This window comes from Miscanthus floridulus, chromosome 2, assembly GCF_019320115.1.
Source record: "Miscanthus floridulus cultivar M001 chromosome 2, ASM1932011v1, whole genome shotgun sequence".
Classification (NCBI taxonomy): domain Eukaryota; kingdom Viridiplantae; phylum Streptophyta; class Magnoliopsida; order Poales; family Poaceae; genus Miscanthus; species Miscanthus floridulus.
Genome location: NC_089581.1, coordinates 67214112 through 67230725, shown reverse-complemented (window position 1 = coordinate 67230725; position 16614 = coordinate 67214112). Strand labels below are relative to the sequence as shown.

Sequence of the window (16614 nt, the reverse complement as noted above, 5' to 3'; positions counted from 1 at the left end):
CCCTTTACTCACGGGCCGTGGCTACACCCGGGACTAAAGGTGGGCTGCGTATTCGCAGCCCTCCAAAATGACATTTACTCCCGGGCCATGGCTACACCCAGGACTAAAGATCAGACCTTTAGTCCTGGTTCTAATCATCACCCGGGACTAAAGGTGGGCTGCATTTTCGCAGCCCACCAAAATAACCTTTACTCCCGGGCCGTGGCTACACCCGGGACTAAAGATTAGACCTTTAGTCCTGGTTCTAATCATCACCCGAGACTAAAGGGTCTTTAGTCCCGGTTCGTAGAGGCAACCGGGACTAAAGGTCTCCCTTTATAAAACCTCTCTGCCTCCGCCAAGCCTCATCTTCTCCACTAGATCGATCCAGCAGCGCCATCGCCCCCAGGCCACCCTAGCCTCGCCTCACGTGCGCACGCTATCACCGGCCGGCCAGCGCACGCCTCATGTTGTCCTCGTCCCTAGCCCACCTCACCCTCAAGCAGTCTTCTCCAAGATCCGCAGCAGGCCACAGCTACGGCACGTCTCTAGGTTTGGCCCCGGTCTCCCTCTTCCTCTGCACTTCCCTTGATGATGCCGTAGTTGGTGTTCTGACGACGATGGAGATCGTCGAGCTAGGTTGGGAAGATGCATATCGATATTAGTGATTAGTGGCGAGATGATCAGTGCTGTGCATGACAGTTGTGTGTGTTGCTATTGCTAGGAGGTAGCATGCTCAAGTGTAGAAGGGGCAAGGGCCAAGGGGCTTGTTCTGTCATCACAAGAGGGAGGACGACGGTTAGCAGTGTGTTTGTGAACCTGCTTTGCTGGCTTGAAGTCTTTCTCGTGATATATGTGTTATTATAGATGCTCAAGATATTGTTAATTAGTTCTTATAGATGCTCTACTAGATGATCATGTTTATTAGAATTATGATTTTATACATTTGTACATACTTGTTGCAAATGAGCTTTTGTATGAATCTAGAATGTGGGCAGGAGCTAACTTTGATCTGGTAGGAGTTATGGCTGAAATCATGAGCTTTTGCAATTTCTACAATCATAAAAAAGATGCTTATGTATGAATCTAGAATCTGTGCATGATCTTTGAAGTTTGGATTGGAACCTGAGTGGTAGAAACTTTTTGCGACAAAATCTCTATGCTGATGAGAGCAGCATTGACAATGGAAGCATTTTTGAAGATATAGTGAGATGCTTGCTTTTGCATTTGTTTTGTACATTTTGCTGTTATAAACAATAGTCTGCTGATTTCCATTAGTATCAATTTGGCTCATCAATTTGGTGCATACTTCTGTAACATGTTTTTTAGTAAAGTCTAAGTCTCTAACATGTTTTTTTGGCTGCAGGAGCTGGACCTCGCGTTTGACACCTTGGATGTGAGCCACCACCGCCACCATATATAATCCGTTTATGATGGATTAATTGCTCCAACCTTTTGTAATTGGATGGATGCGTGTGCCGAGCCCTCGTGCCGGCAATCTTGTAATGTGATTTTGCGCTGAGCCATTGATCTCAGTGAAGTACGGGCGCGCCCAGTGTCTCGTCATTTCCTTCTTTTTGCGTGGTAGCTTATGACGAATAGTTAGAAAATTGTAGAAAATCCATACTAGTTGAACTTGCGGACCGTGTTTATTTCGGCGAGCATGTTCTCTGCCGAGTGGTAATGGACGTCAAGGAGGAGCTTTGATTCTACGAGGGAGAGCGGCAACGGTCGTGGAAGACCGTGTTCCCTTTCTCGTAGAATCGGAGCTCTTCCGTGGCCAAGTACGGTGCCGTCCGGTGGAGAAATGCTCGCCGAGATGATCACGTAAGCAAGGTCAATTAGTACGGATGGTTATTTATTCACACGTCCGATATCGTCGCAGTAGTCTGTCAATCACCGTACCCAAACATAGTATATATATAAATATAAACAATAATCGATTGTTATGTGTGTACACTCCGATTCTTCTGTTAATTTGCGGAAATATCATGTGAATTACTTACCTACAGCAGTAAAAGACGAGAACACAATGACCATGGCCACGGCCATGAAAAATGCCAACGACACAACACTAGCAACATTTTCGGCAAGCAGAGTAGTGTTAAACGCTCTGGAAACCTTTAAACTTTGTCAGTTAAGATTTCCCCTTCAAACAAGCTAGGCACTTAAATAAGGCTTATGCTAGATTCTATCACTAGTACAGATACAGAAATGATTTTTACAAATGTTACTATCCTTGAGGTGGCACGTCTTGCAGGAGTTCATTTTATAGATATAGTTTTTATTTTTTATAGATATATCTAGTGGTGTAAAAGCTAGATGGCTGCCCTGAGAGACAACATGGATGAAGAAATGATGAATATTATCAACACCGGCACTCAATTTGCCGATGGTGACCAGCGGGATGTAGATGACGGGAGTCAATACCTGGCTCTTGAAGATAACCAAGAAAATATTGTACAAGAAAATACAGGCGAGGTATATATATTTATATATATATATTTGAATATTATATATATATATTTGAATATCTATCATCTATTATACGTAGCCCTCTGGATCGACGACAACAATGGCGAAAAGCAAAAAAATTCGAGGCCCAAAAAAGCCATTGGAGGGGCGCTACATAATATCGGAATTTAATATCGAGACAGGCGAACCACTTGGTCCACACACAAGGAAATTCATGCAACACTGTGGGTGCCTTGTGAGGGACAGACTTTCGATCAGTGCCCGTGAATGGAAGCAAAAGATCAATGAGCCTCATGTTAGTTTTGTCTCTGATCTTGATCAGAATTTAATTTGGGATGATATTCTTCAACATTTCACGTTGCAAGCGAATGATTATGATGCTATCAACGATGATGAATTGAAGGAACTAGTTTGAAATTGGGCTATGAAGAAGATGGACACACAATTTCAGACTTGAAAGAAATCCCTATACATGAAATACATCAAGAAGAACATAACGCCCAATTTCAATACTAGTGGCCCGCTTGCGAAGTTGAGGCCCTACTGGAATGATTTTGTACAGTACAAGACATCAGAAGAGGGTGAGGAACGGGTGAGAAGGAACCAAGAGAATGCCCGACAAAAGGTATACCACCATGGCATGGGATCTGGTGGCTACGCGACTGCCATTCCCAGGTGGGAAAAAATGGAAGTGGACATTCTTGCCAAGGGTATCACACTAGAATCACTCAATTGGCCCAATCGCGCGAAAAATTGCTTTTTTGCTCATGGGGGAAGACTGGACCAAGAGACCGGGAAGCTGGTTCATGGCTCAAAACTCGAAAGAGCAACACAAAGATTATCTTATGCTCTACAAGCTAAAACTATTGGTGCGTTCAGGCCCAATAGAGAGAAGGATGAACTAACGTATGCCCTCGAGACCGCTGAACACAGTGACCGAACAAGAGGTTTAGGATGGAATATTTTCTTGAGAGCATGGTTTTACTGACGACAGAGATACCTACAGAAGCCGACAGAGAAGGAAGGATGAGGATGCAGCGCGGATCAGTAGGTTGGAGGAATTGGTTCGTGAATCACGGGAGGCGTTGGTTCAAGCACAGGAGCATGAAAAAGACATGCAAGCTAGAATACAGGACGAAATCATAAAGCAAGTGCAAATAGCAATAAGTGCCCAGAGGTAGGCATCAGATCCAGGAATGAACATTAATATTAGCCCCCCTGATCAGTTGAAAAGCAACTACACTTCCACAGAGTTGCCAAATCAAGATGACACAATGCTACGTTTCCCCGTGGATGACATCACTGCACTGTTTACATCATATGAGCTACATATTCCAAAAGAGAATGCCACAATCATGGTGGCTCTTGGTGTTTTTTCTCCTCCAGATCCTACCAAGACACCAAGAATCCATGGGGTAATAATACCACCTGGATATGTTAGCGTCTCACTTGATAGAGTTAACAAAGGTTTTAGTGACCTACCTCTTGACATTCCAGGAGCTGATGGGGAGAAGACTCTAGGAGAAGCAGAGAAAATATTCATACTATGGCGCAAGCGCTACATCATTATTCCTGGGGTCTCTAGTCCACCGTCGCTTCCTCAACTGTCAGACAATAGGTGCGGACAAAAGTGAACGAAACAATTTTTTCACAAACTTTCTATTGACATGCATGATTAATAATAACAATTTCTTATACCTAATTATTCTTTTTTGTAATCATAGCAGGGCCTCCGCCAACCTAAGTCCACTTATTCAATCTCCAGATCATCATAGTGCTCCGGGCAATCAGGTGGCAACGCCGCCACCGCCGCCACCTCCAAGGAGGTCTCCAATGCCTCCAAGGAGGTCTCCAATGCCTCGAACGGCTGCCCCGCCTCCCTTGATGACTAAGAGGAAGCCAGCTCCTAAGAGGTCCACCCCGCAAACAAAGTCATTGTCCCACCAGCCGACAAAGAAGAACACCTCATCTAATCCAGTTATTCCCCAAAAAACTATCTTTTGAGAAAAGTGAAAAGGAATTAAAAGCTATAGTAAAAAAAGATGTGGACAATTTCTTCGAAAAAGTAAAAAAGCAACGAGAAGAGAGGGAGAACCCAGAGAAATCATACTTCTACCTACCTCCAAATCTTCTAAGAAAGAAGGTGGACCAGAAAAAATGGGAATCTCAAAAGACCCGGCCAAAATCGGACTACGACCGCTCTCTCACCAAGTCATTTGAGGCAGCGCAGAAAAAGACTAGACCAGGGAAAGGTGTTGCACAACTCGGACAACAATCGCAACAATAAGTCCCCCCTCTTGTCATTCGTAATCAATATGGTTCGAAATTAGACTTAGACGTCGATTTTGAGGAGTTGTCTCGGTTTTACGAGGAAACTGATTTAGACCTTGCCCAAGTGCTCGCTGAAGGACCATCTGCTTCGAAAGTGGATCCTTATAAGAAATTTGAACATGGAAAGAGTCTATACAATCCTGAGGCCTTAGGTGAACTAGGTACGTAAATGTACCTGCTAAACAAGTGGTACATGGCGGCGTGTGAACGAGGAGATACCTTTGTTACTGTCAGAGTTAGAAACCAACATTACTTCCGTGGCGATGACGTTATATATGTCGAGTTTGAAGAATTACACCAACTATGCCACCTAGACTCTCTCGACAAAAGTCTCATTAGCTGCTATTGTCTGTAAGTGTGATTATTTTCTACTATTAAAGTGTGTATATATAAAGCTACATGTATATATATACATTATATATCCTCACACTATATTTTTATATATGCAGATATGAGATGACAGAACTCAGAAAGAGAAAGGATAATGATGTTGGTTTTGTTGATCCAAATGTCGTATTCAAACACCCTAATCCCCCGCCTCAATGGAAAGTTGAACTCGAGAAAAATCTCATGAGGTTCTTAGTGAACCAACGAAACAAGGACATACTCTTCTCGTACAACTTCAAGTGAGTGTTAAATAATTAATGTCGATCATATGGATATTTGTTCAATTATTTGCTTACTAGCTAAGCTATCTCCCATATATATACATATATGTTGACTCTAGTTCATGTTGATCATATTTGTGTATAAAAACATATGCAACAATCATTGGATATTGATGGTCATCGATATGGCCAATAGTCGGTTGAGAATCTTAGACCCGTTAAGAAAAGAGCAAACAGAGTACCAAGACATGATAGATATTATCCAAGGGTAATATGGTCTCTCTAGCAACTATATATACCCCGATCTCTTAACTGCAACAATTATTAAAGACCAAATTAATGTTTTATTTTATTGGGTGCAATGTTTGGAAAAGTTTCATTGAGAATCACCACATGAAACATTGCAAAGCGCCACTGGATGTAATCGCACACAAAGTAAGTACTATCTGCATTTATATATATAATTCAATTAACACCATGCATGCTTTCAATTCACCGGATCTTTTTTCTCGTAAAAGTGGGTTCTGAGGCAAGAATAGGGGAACAACTACTATGGATACTATGTTTGCGAGTTTATCGGGGCGTACACAAAAAGAACTCCTGAAGAGATCCTCAAAGTATGTTATATAAATATATTCATATATTCACAATTTCTTTTGTTGCTCACTCATATATATAAGTAATCAAGTGAACAACACACACACACACACACACACACACACACACATATATATATATATATATATATATATATATATATATATATATATATATATATATATATATATATATATATATATATATATATATATATATATATATATATATACTTTTACTGAAGACTCTATGGTTGAAGGAAAAAGTCATACGACGTGACCAACTGAAAGCAATTCAAGAGACCATAGCAGGATTTCTTAATGACCAGGTCCTCAACCCCGCCGACGAGTTCTACAATGACGTCAACGAAACATGGAAGCCAAACTAGATGGAGTGATTTTGTTATCCCAAAGATATGATAGAATATACAATGCAACCTTTATTTGTAATATATATATATATATACATACATATATATATATATATACATACATACATACATACATATTATATGTACATAAAATAACATACAATATATGTATATGCATGTAATATATACGTTAGTTTCATACTTTAGTTTGTACAAAATGTTCGAACATTATAAACGTGTAGAATACGTATATTATTAGCAGCGTAGAATACATATTAAAAAACCAAAACGAATCATCAATTGAAAATAGAAAAAAAAAGAAAACATTTAGTCTCGGTTGGTAATATCAACCGGGACTAAAGGGTCGCCCCACGTAGCCAGGCCGGGAGGCCCTTTAGTCCCCACTAGTAGAAAACAGACCTTTTATCCGAGGCAAAAATGGACTCTAGTCCCGGTATTTTTTGCGCCCGGGACTAGAGAGACCTTTAGTCCCGGTTGGTGTCTCCAACCGGGACTAAAGGTCCCTGCCCAACGGCTAAAAGTCCTCAAACCTTTAGTCCCGGTTGGTAACACCAACCGGGACTAAAGGTAGACCCTTTAGTCCCGGTTGGTAACACCAACCCGGAGTAAAGGACCTTTAGTCCCGGTTGGTGTTACGCACCGGGACTAAAGGTTCCCTGATGGGTTAGTTCAAAAGGGAAGCATCCCATCCATTGTTAAATGTGTTGTGTAGGTGGGGTGGTAAGCTACGCGCGAGGCAATGCATGAGGTCTTGGGTTCGAATCTCACGGGACGCAACGGTGGGAGGCATTATTTTTTTAAAGCTGGGAGGACCTTTAGTCCCGGTTGGTGTTACGCACCGGGACTAAAGGTCCCCCTTTAGTCCCGGTTTCTGACCCGGGACTAAAGGTAGACCCTTTAGTCCCGGATGCTTACTCCCGGGTGGGGAACCGGGACTAGAGGGGGTTCCCCATCGGGAGTAAAGCCCATCTCTGTATTAGTGCCCGGTTGGTCTCACCAACCGGGACTAAAGGTGCACCTTTTGTCCCGGGCGCGAAACCGGGACTAAAGGACCTTTAGTTCCGATTTCATACTCCCGGTTCTAAAACCGGGACTGAAGGCGGTTGAGAACCGGGAGTACAGTCCGTTTCTCCACTAGTGATAGTCACCACCCTCCTATCGATAGGTCCTAGGCTCAGTGCCGGAGGTGCAGTTTTATTGTTCTTTCTTTTTCTTCGTGCGTAGCCATTGCCGAATGGGCCATATTGGAGACAACCAAGCCATTGCCGAATAGTGGGCTGAATACATGGAGAAAATAATGTAAAAAGCATATGAAACCCAATCGACTAGGTGGTAGCAGGACTTTTATAATGAAAACAAGAACTTATAGGCATGCTTGAACTCTAGACTTGACTAAAAGAATCGAATTAAACTGAAATATTTGACTGGTATGATGTTCTTTTAGACCTCACTAGTCAGGCGAGATGTAGGATGTTGTCTTGTATTTGAGATTGTATATATGTGTCTTTATCAGAAGTTAGGGTGCGAAATGTGGTATAGTGTTTGATCATTTTTCACAGTATATATAGCTAGGATGATTTTAATAATTATTCAGGCTAGTCCCGTTTGACGAATGTGTGAATGAAATTGAGCCAATGCAAATTCTCGCTTGTGATCCGCCGTTGCTCGATCTTCAACCACAGCACATGCACACCGAACAAGGGTTTCCGTATGTCAACAATAATGTGGAAGGAACTTTTTGGGTTAGTTGATGGTCCATTGCCGCGCGAATCTTCTTGACGGAGACGGAGGCAGCTAACTCGATCAGACTAATCAACATATCAAATTAAACAGCTGATTCAGGCCAGCATCCATGCATGATTACTTCCCTGCACGTCAATATCAGTAGTCTAGGTCGTGCCTGCTGCTAGTTTTTGGCCGTCCCCGTACGTCCGTGATGCATATCGATCGCTTATTGTGATCTTCCAATGAAGACACGGATTGTTTTTCTCGTGTGTTCTAACTTATAGCTGCTTGTGACACAAGGCAAGATCGACCATCATTCCCCTAAACCTCCGCCTCTATATCGTGTGATTTATAACTCTTTCGGTTAGCCTCAACACCTCCTCCTCTATTTAAGCAGTGATATCCGAGTGCCATGCATCAAACCGGCCTCAAACATCCTGATCCTCATCCCAGCTTAGGAACGCTTAGGAACGCACACCTCGATCGTCAATCTTGTTCTCTATCTGCAGCCAGCTCTCCATTTCGAACGACGAAATGCCCAATTCCTCTATGCTGTGCACGGTGGTTGTTGCGGCGTGCCTCGCCGTCGCCGCCGCTGACTGGTCTCAAGGCACTGCCACTTTCTACGGCGGAATCGACGCGTCCGGCACGATGGGTAAGAATGCATGCATTCATTTCTGCACAGGAGGTCAAGAACTATTGTATAGATGGTAATACATTTGTGTACGTATATATACCAAAGAATCACTTCGTCGCTAATGCATGCATGTTTATGATATGATACACAGGTGGCGCATGCGGGTACGACAACCTGTACAACGCGGGGTACGGTGTCAACAACGCGGCGCTGAGCCCGACCCTGTTCAACGACGGCGCGTCGTGCGGGCAGTGCTACCTCATCACCTGCGACCCAACACGTCTGGGTGGCCAGTGGTGCAAGCCCGGCAACTCCATCACTGTCTCCGCCACCAACCTGTGCCCGTCCAACTACGCGCTGCCCAACGGCGGCTGGTGCGGCCCGGGCCGCCCGCACTTCGACATGTCCCAGCCAGCGTGGGAGCACATCGGCGTCGTCCAGGGCGGCATCATCGCTGTCCAGTACCAGCAGGTCAAGTGCTCGCGCACCGGCGGCGTGCGCTTCAGTATCGCCGGCTCCCAGTATTTTCTGCTCGTCAACATCCAGAACCTCGGAGGCAGTGGCTCCGTGGGCGCCGCCTGGGTAAAGGGCGACAAGACGGGGTGGATCCAGATGTCCAGGAACTGGGGCGCTAACTGGCAGGCGCTCGCTGGGCTCGTCGGCCAGGGGCTCAGCTTCGCCGTTACCAGCACCGGCGGGCAGTACATTCAGTTCTGGAATGTGGTGCCTGGGTGGTGGCAGTTCGGCCAGACCTTCACCACAAACCAGAATTTCTACTACTAAGAGCCTACTGCCGACGCCGAGGAAGCTCGATCTCTCTCCCACCGGTAGAGAACAGAGCTTTACTCCCGGTGGGGAACCTCCTCTAGTCCCGGTTCCCCACCCGGGAGCAAGTATCGGGACTAAAGAGGGTCCTTTAGTCTCAAGTCAGGAACCGGGACTAAAGGAGGACCTTTAGTTCTGGTGGGTAATACCAACCGGGACTAAAGGTGCCTCCTGACATGCCACGATGGTCTGCACCTTTAGTCCCGGTTGGTAATACGAACCAGGACTAAAAGTTTTTTTCTTTTTTTTTTCTTTTCATTTTTTTGTTTTCTTTTCAAAATAGGTTTTCGAAGTCGTATTGTACGCTGTTAATTATACATTTATACACACGTATAGTATGTTTCGGTTCAAGCACAATGAACGTATTAAAGCATAGAAATATATATATATATATGCATGCATGCATCATATATATATTTACATGCATGCATGCATATGTGTATTTTACATTATATTATTTCATGTGCATATATTACAAAAAGATTGCATTACAGTTATTGTGATATAACAAGTTTCCTCTCATCCTCTAGCTTGGCTTCCATGGCAGTGTTGGGTCGAAGTAGAACTCGCCCTTGGAATCGATGACCTGCTCATTAAAAAATCCGGCTATAGACTCTTGAATTGCTTTGATTTGGTCTTGCCGTATGACCTTTTCCTCCAACCATCGAGTCTACAGGTTTGAATTAAAGGAAAATAAATTAATATATGTACATATATATATATAAAGATATAGTAACACAATCAATAATAATAATTAAATGAATATATAGTGTATTTTTAACGTACTTTGAGTCTTTCTGTAGGAGTTTTTTAGGAGACCACCTTGATAAACTTGCAAACATAGTAACCATAGTAGTTGTTCCCCTGTTCCTGCCTCAGACACCACTTTACGAGAAAAGGATTTGTCATCCAATCTGGTGATCCGGTGAAAGCTATATGTTTAATTAATAAAGATGATGCGATTTAGGGGACTTACTTTCAAAGGGATTACATTCAGTGGCGCTTTGCATTTTCCCATGTGTTGCTTCTCAATAAAGGTTTTTCAAACACTGCCCAATAAAAAATTTGCCACATCATCAGATATAGTTAATCATCATGTTTGTGTGTATATATAGTTGCTAGAGATACCGAAATTACCTCTGGATAATATCTATCATATCATGGTAGTCTTGTTGTGGTTTTTTCATCGAGTCATAGATTATCAAGTGACTTTTCACCAGATTGATGTCCATCAATATTCAGTGATTGTTGCATGTGTTTATAGGATATAACGCATAACACTCATTAATTAACTAGAATCAATATATGAGCCATTAAGGATGATCGACATTATTAACACTCACTTGAAGTTGTAGGGAAAGAGTATATCCTTCTTGTGGCGTTGGTTCACTAAGAAGTTCATGAGGTTACTCTCTGACTCAGACTTCCAATTAGTCTTTGGAGTAACTGGGTCTTTGAATACTATATGGGGATCAACAAAACCAATTTCATTGCAGCCTTCCTTTCTGAGCTCTGTCATTGTAAATCTGCATATATATATAGTACTTGTTAGGATAATTTATATGCATATACACACATATGATGAGTTTAATAATAGATCAAAAGAATTATTACTTACAGGCAATAGCAGCTAATGATAACTTTGTCCAGAGAGGTCAGGTGGCATAGTTGATGAATTCTGCAAAGTCAACATACACAACATCATCGCCACAGAACCAATGTTCGTCTCTAATTCTGACACCAACGCAGAAGTCTCCACCGGTAGACGCCTGCATGTACCACTTGTTTAGCAGGTACATTTGCGTACCTAGATCAGATAAGGCTTGAGGGTTGTATAGACTCTGGCCTAATATAAATTTTTTCTTCCAAATATCAACCTCCGCCGCACTCTCAATGTTTCCATCACCAAACATCTGGTAAAGGTCGAGACCAGTCTCATCAATAAATTCACCAAGGTGATCCAAATCGACATCCGGAGGTATGTTTGCCTGATGCATTAATCCTAAATTCGAACCATATTCATTACCAACAACTAGCGGGGGGACTGATTGGTGCGCTTGTTATCCAAGTTGGGCAACTCCTTTCCCTGCCCGCTTCTTTTTCTGTGTCGCCTCAATTGACTTGGTGAGAGTGCGGTCATAGTCCGTTAACGTTGATTTGGACGGCTTACGAGATTCCCGCTGTTGTTGCTGGTAAGAAGCCACCCTTTTTCTTAGAATATCTGGAGCTACGAAGAAGTATGGTTTCTCCGGGTTTCTCCTTGCTTCTTGATTCTTTTTAAGTTTGTCATAGAATCTAGACATATCTTTTTTATATGCATCAGTTCCTTCTTCCTTCTCTTTAGATATTATTTTGGGAATAGCCCTTGGTTTCACGGTGGCTTTCTTTCCCGGCGGGGACTGGTTCTTCGTTTGTGGGGCTAGCCTCTTGCTAGGCTTCTTGGTAGGTGGGGGTAGGGGAGGCGTTGGAGACCTCCTTGGAGGTGGTGGTAGTGGCGTTGGAGACCTCCTTGGAGGTGGCGGCTGCGGCGTTGGAGACCTCCTTGGAGATGGTGTGGATGCAGCCTCGCCTTCCAACACAATGTCATCGTACAGAGCACTATAATGATCTGGCGATTTAACAATTAGATTTAGGTTGGGGGAGGATCTGCTACAAAAAAAGGAATGACATATTATTATGAGCAGATTGTTAATTATTTAAGCCAATACAAATTAATGATGTAGTGTTTTCATCCGCACATACCTATGGTGAGGTAGTTCAGGAGGAGGTGGAGCCGACATCCTGGGAATGATGATGTAGCGCTTGTGCCATAGAATGAATGTCTTCTCTGCTTCTCCTAGAGTCTTCTCGCCATCACCTCCAGAAATATCAAGAGGCAAATCACTAAAAACTTTTTCAGCTTTATCTACCGAGATGGTAGCATATCCTTCTTGGATTATATTCCCATGAATCCTTGGTGTCTTGGTTCGGTCGATAGGATGAACAAGACCGATAGCCACCTTGATTGTGGAATTCCCCTTCGGAATGTGTAGCTCACACGATGTACAAGGTTCAGTGACATCATCCACAGGGAAGCGCAGTCCTGTGTCCCCTTGATTTGGTATCTCCGTGGAAGCGCAGCTGCTTTTCAACTGAACAGATTGGCTAATGTTGATTCCTGGCTCTGATGCCTGCTTGCTTGCACTCACTGCTATTTGCACTTGCCTTCTGATTTCCTCCTGCATTCTCGCTTCAAGGTTTTTTCCCGCTCCTGTGCTTCACGCACCGCTTCCTCCAACCTCTGGAGCCGCTATGCCTCTTCTTCCTTCTTTCTCTGGTGGCTTCTATAGGAAGGTCTGTCCTGAGGGAATCCATGCTCCCACGAGACACTTCCTTTGCCTCTAGTTTGGCCACCATGTTCAATAGTCCTGATGGTGTATGTCAGCTCATCCTTCTCTCTATTGGGCCTGAACGCACCACTAGCAGCAGCTCTCTGAGCATAAAACAATCTTTCTGCTGCTTCTTGCAGTCTTGCGCCATAAACGCACTTCCCTGTCTCCTGGTCCAGTGTTCCCCCATGAGCGAAAAACCAATTCTTTGCACGTTCTCCCCACTCGAGTGATTCTGGTGTGATACCCTTAGCAAGAAGGTCTGCTTCCATTTTGTTCCACTTCTTAATGGCAGTCGGGTAGCCACCTAATCCCAAGTTATGGTGGTATGTCTTCTGTTGGGCATTACGTTGGTTCTTTATCACCCGACTCACACCCTCTTCCAAAGTCTTGTACTGTACAAACTCATCCCAATAGGGCCTCTGCTTTGAGATCGGGCCTGGGACAGTAAAATCTGGTGCTATGTTCTTCTTGACATACGTCGTGTATAGGTGTTTCTTCCAAGTCTGAAACTAGGTGGCCATCTTTTTCATTGCCCAATCCCTAACTCGCTCCTTCAATTCATCACCATCTATTATATCATCATAACCATCTGTTTGGAGCATGAAATGTACCAAGACATCTTTCCAAATTAACGTCTTGTCATGATCGGAGACAAAACTGATATGAGGAGCATTGGTCTTCTTCTTCCATTCGTGGGTACTAATCGGGAGCCGGTCCCGTACAAGGTAACCACAGTGGTGCATGAATTTCATTTTATTTGGCCCCCCCGGTTCGCCTGTATCCACATTGAACTCCGAGATGATGAAGCGGTCCTCCAATGGCTTTTTGGGACCTCGAACATTTTAACTCTTCGTTGTAGTTGTTGATGTCGATCCAGAGGGCTACAAAACATAAACATTATTTTTAATGTCATGAGCACACATAAGATATATGATAATATATATAGCTAATAATAAAAAATATATACTTGGCCAATATGTTGTTGCTGATTTTGTTCAAGAGCTAAGTACTGACTCCCGTCATCTGCATCCTCTTGCACGTTATTTTTAGCACCATCATCGCCGGCAACTTGAGTGCCAGTGTTGATCAAATTCATCATCAACTCCTCCTCATCCATGTTTCTCGGGTCGGCCATCTAGCTTCAAAAAACATAACCAATATATAGTACGTCAAATCTTTGCTTACATGCGTAAAATCTTCCGCCATATAAACCCTAGACCCTAAACGAGTAGGTTTTGACGGGTGAAGGTTGGTTTGTATGATAAGAAGAATCAGGAAGCGAGTAGGTTTTGGCGGCGGTCCCGCCTGAAACAAAAGGGGGGCGTCGCTATGCATTAGGTTTTATTAAACGGAAAATAGCGAGCCTCGCCTGAAAGAAAGGGGGCATCGTTGCGCGTCAAGTTTCTGAGAACAATAAACGATGAGCCTCGCCTAAAAGAAAAGGGGGGCGTTGCTGCAAACCAAAGTGACAACAAAATCGCACTGCATCCTGACTCATCGAGTAAACAGCTCCAAATAATGTTTACAATGATTGGAACCCTCGAAGAGGTTCACAACAACACGCCAAATTTACAACAAATACAACAACACATGTTGCATCGATAAAAAATAGACATCAAGTCGACCCTTGGCGTTGGAACTCCCAAACATCGGGAGCATCCTCTTCAAAACACACCTTGCATGCCATATCCCTCACCATCTCCATAACTGTATTTTCAAGCACACTCTCAACCACTTCATCTGCTACACCCTTCATAGACTCAGCTATATCATCCACAACCACCTGCAAACCAACCTTCACCCACCAAAAATGATTGAACTAGGGCGGCGTAACCCTAAACCCTAGGGCGAACGAGGGCGGCGGTGCTCCGCCATATAATCCCTAAACCCTAGGTCGAACGAGGGCGGCGGTGCTCCGCCGTATACATAGAAACGCATGGCGCTTATACATAAAAACGCATGGCGCTTATAGATGGCGCGTATACACTGGAATTTTTTTTGATCTGTTCCTTTGGCGCTTTCTTTCTTATAATAGTTAGTGCGACAGAGAATAATGCCCGTCTGAACGCCGTGTGCGACGTGCCAAGAAAATTAGTTAAGTATACGTTTGGGTTTGTGATCGATACACACATTTGTTGATGTACGTACGTATGCAAGTGACAACCAACAAAGTTTCGCTACTGTAGCAAAGCATGCACGTAGGAATAAAAGAAAACGTGAACAACATGTACGTACGGTTACCAAGATCGTTGCCTAAAACATATGTGTTTCATGCATGGAGATCGATGGATATTGGATCGGAGCAAGCACAGCTAGCGTACCTCGGGGCGGCCGGCAGTGTGGCCGCGCGTCTGGCCGGGGTGAGGGTACCGGCGAAGTGGCCATGCGTCTGGCCGGGGCGAGGGTACCGGCGTGGTGTGGCCGCGTGCGCGTCTGGCCGGGGCGAGGGTACCGGCGGTGTGGCTGCGCGTCTGGCTAGGGCGGCCGGGCAGCAGCTGGCGCCGCGAGGTCATCGGCGCGCGGGGTGGCGTGGGGACTGCGGACGCGCACGAGGCGGTGGCGACGACCGACGTCGAGCGGGGTGGCGGTGGCGTCCTCGTTGTGGCGGGCAGAGTGGCGTGGGCGCAGGGGGAGAGGAATCGACGAAGAACGCAAGGAAGAAGATGGCACTGGTATATATATGCCATGCCCCTTTACTCCCGGTGCCATCCCCCCACCGGGAGTAAAGGACCTTACTCCCGGTTGGTAACCCGCACCGGGAGTAAAGGTCTACCTTTACTCTCGGTTGGTACTAAGCACCGGGAGTAAAGGTTTTTTTGGCGGGCCACGAAAATGTAGGCCACCTTTACTCCCGGGTGGGCTTCCAACCCGGGAGTAAAGGTGGGCTGCAATTTCATTTCTCGCGTGTTTTAAGCAAATTTTTTTAATAGAAATGCAATAGTCTTGTTAAATACATAGTAAATTAAATAAAAGGCATAAAATTATTTTGATAAAAATATGGATTTTCTTTTTCTTTATTGCACATAGGAAAAATCTATAACCTAACTTTTTTTATTTTTTGTTACAATTATAAAACATAATGTAACTAATATTTATTATTTCGTTAATGCAAAAATGTAGTGTTTAATTAAAATTATTAAAATTATTGGTTTTGGATAGGAAATTTGTTTTCACATCATTTTAACGTTAATATTTTAATTTTTCATCACTCAATATCCTAATTTACCTTTTTGAGAGAGAAATCCCACCAAATCAAACATTGATTTAATTTGAAACATGACATAATAAACATCTGAATTCATAATTATTACATAATATCTCAAACACACGCTACATTAAATCACTATATCATCAAATGGGCATAGCAATGAACTTCTTCTTTACGTATGTCCCTTGGTTATGATCGCGTCGTAACCATGGAGTGTCCTCATCATTTACCAAGATGCTAGGGTCTTTGTTCACTTTGAAGGGCGGAATTCGGTCATCCTTTTCATAATCTTCTGACATGTCCGACTTGTCCTCAATTCCCACGATGACTCTTTTCCCTGAAAGAACTATGTGGTGCTTTGGCTCTTTGGTTGAGTCATTATCGTTTTTCCTTCTTTTTGGTTTGGTAGACATATCATTGACATAGAATACCTGATTCACATCCTTGGCAAGGACGAATGGTTCGTC

At 43.7% G+C, this 16614-nt stretch overlaps 1 pseudogene; it reads left to right on the top strand.

The window, feature by feature from the left end:
- Positions 1-8518: 8518 nt before the first annotated feature.
- Positions 8519-9526, top strand: LOC136539035 (expansin-A31-like; annotated as a pseudogene).
- Positions 9527-16614: the final 7088 nt, after the last annotated feature.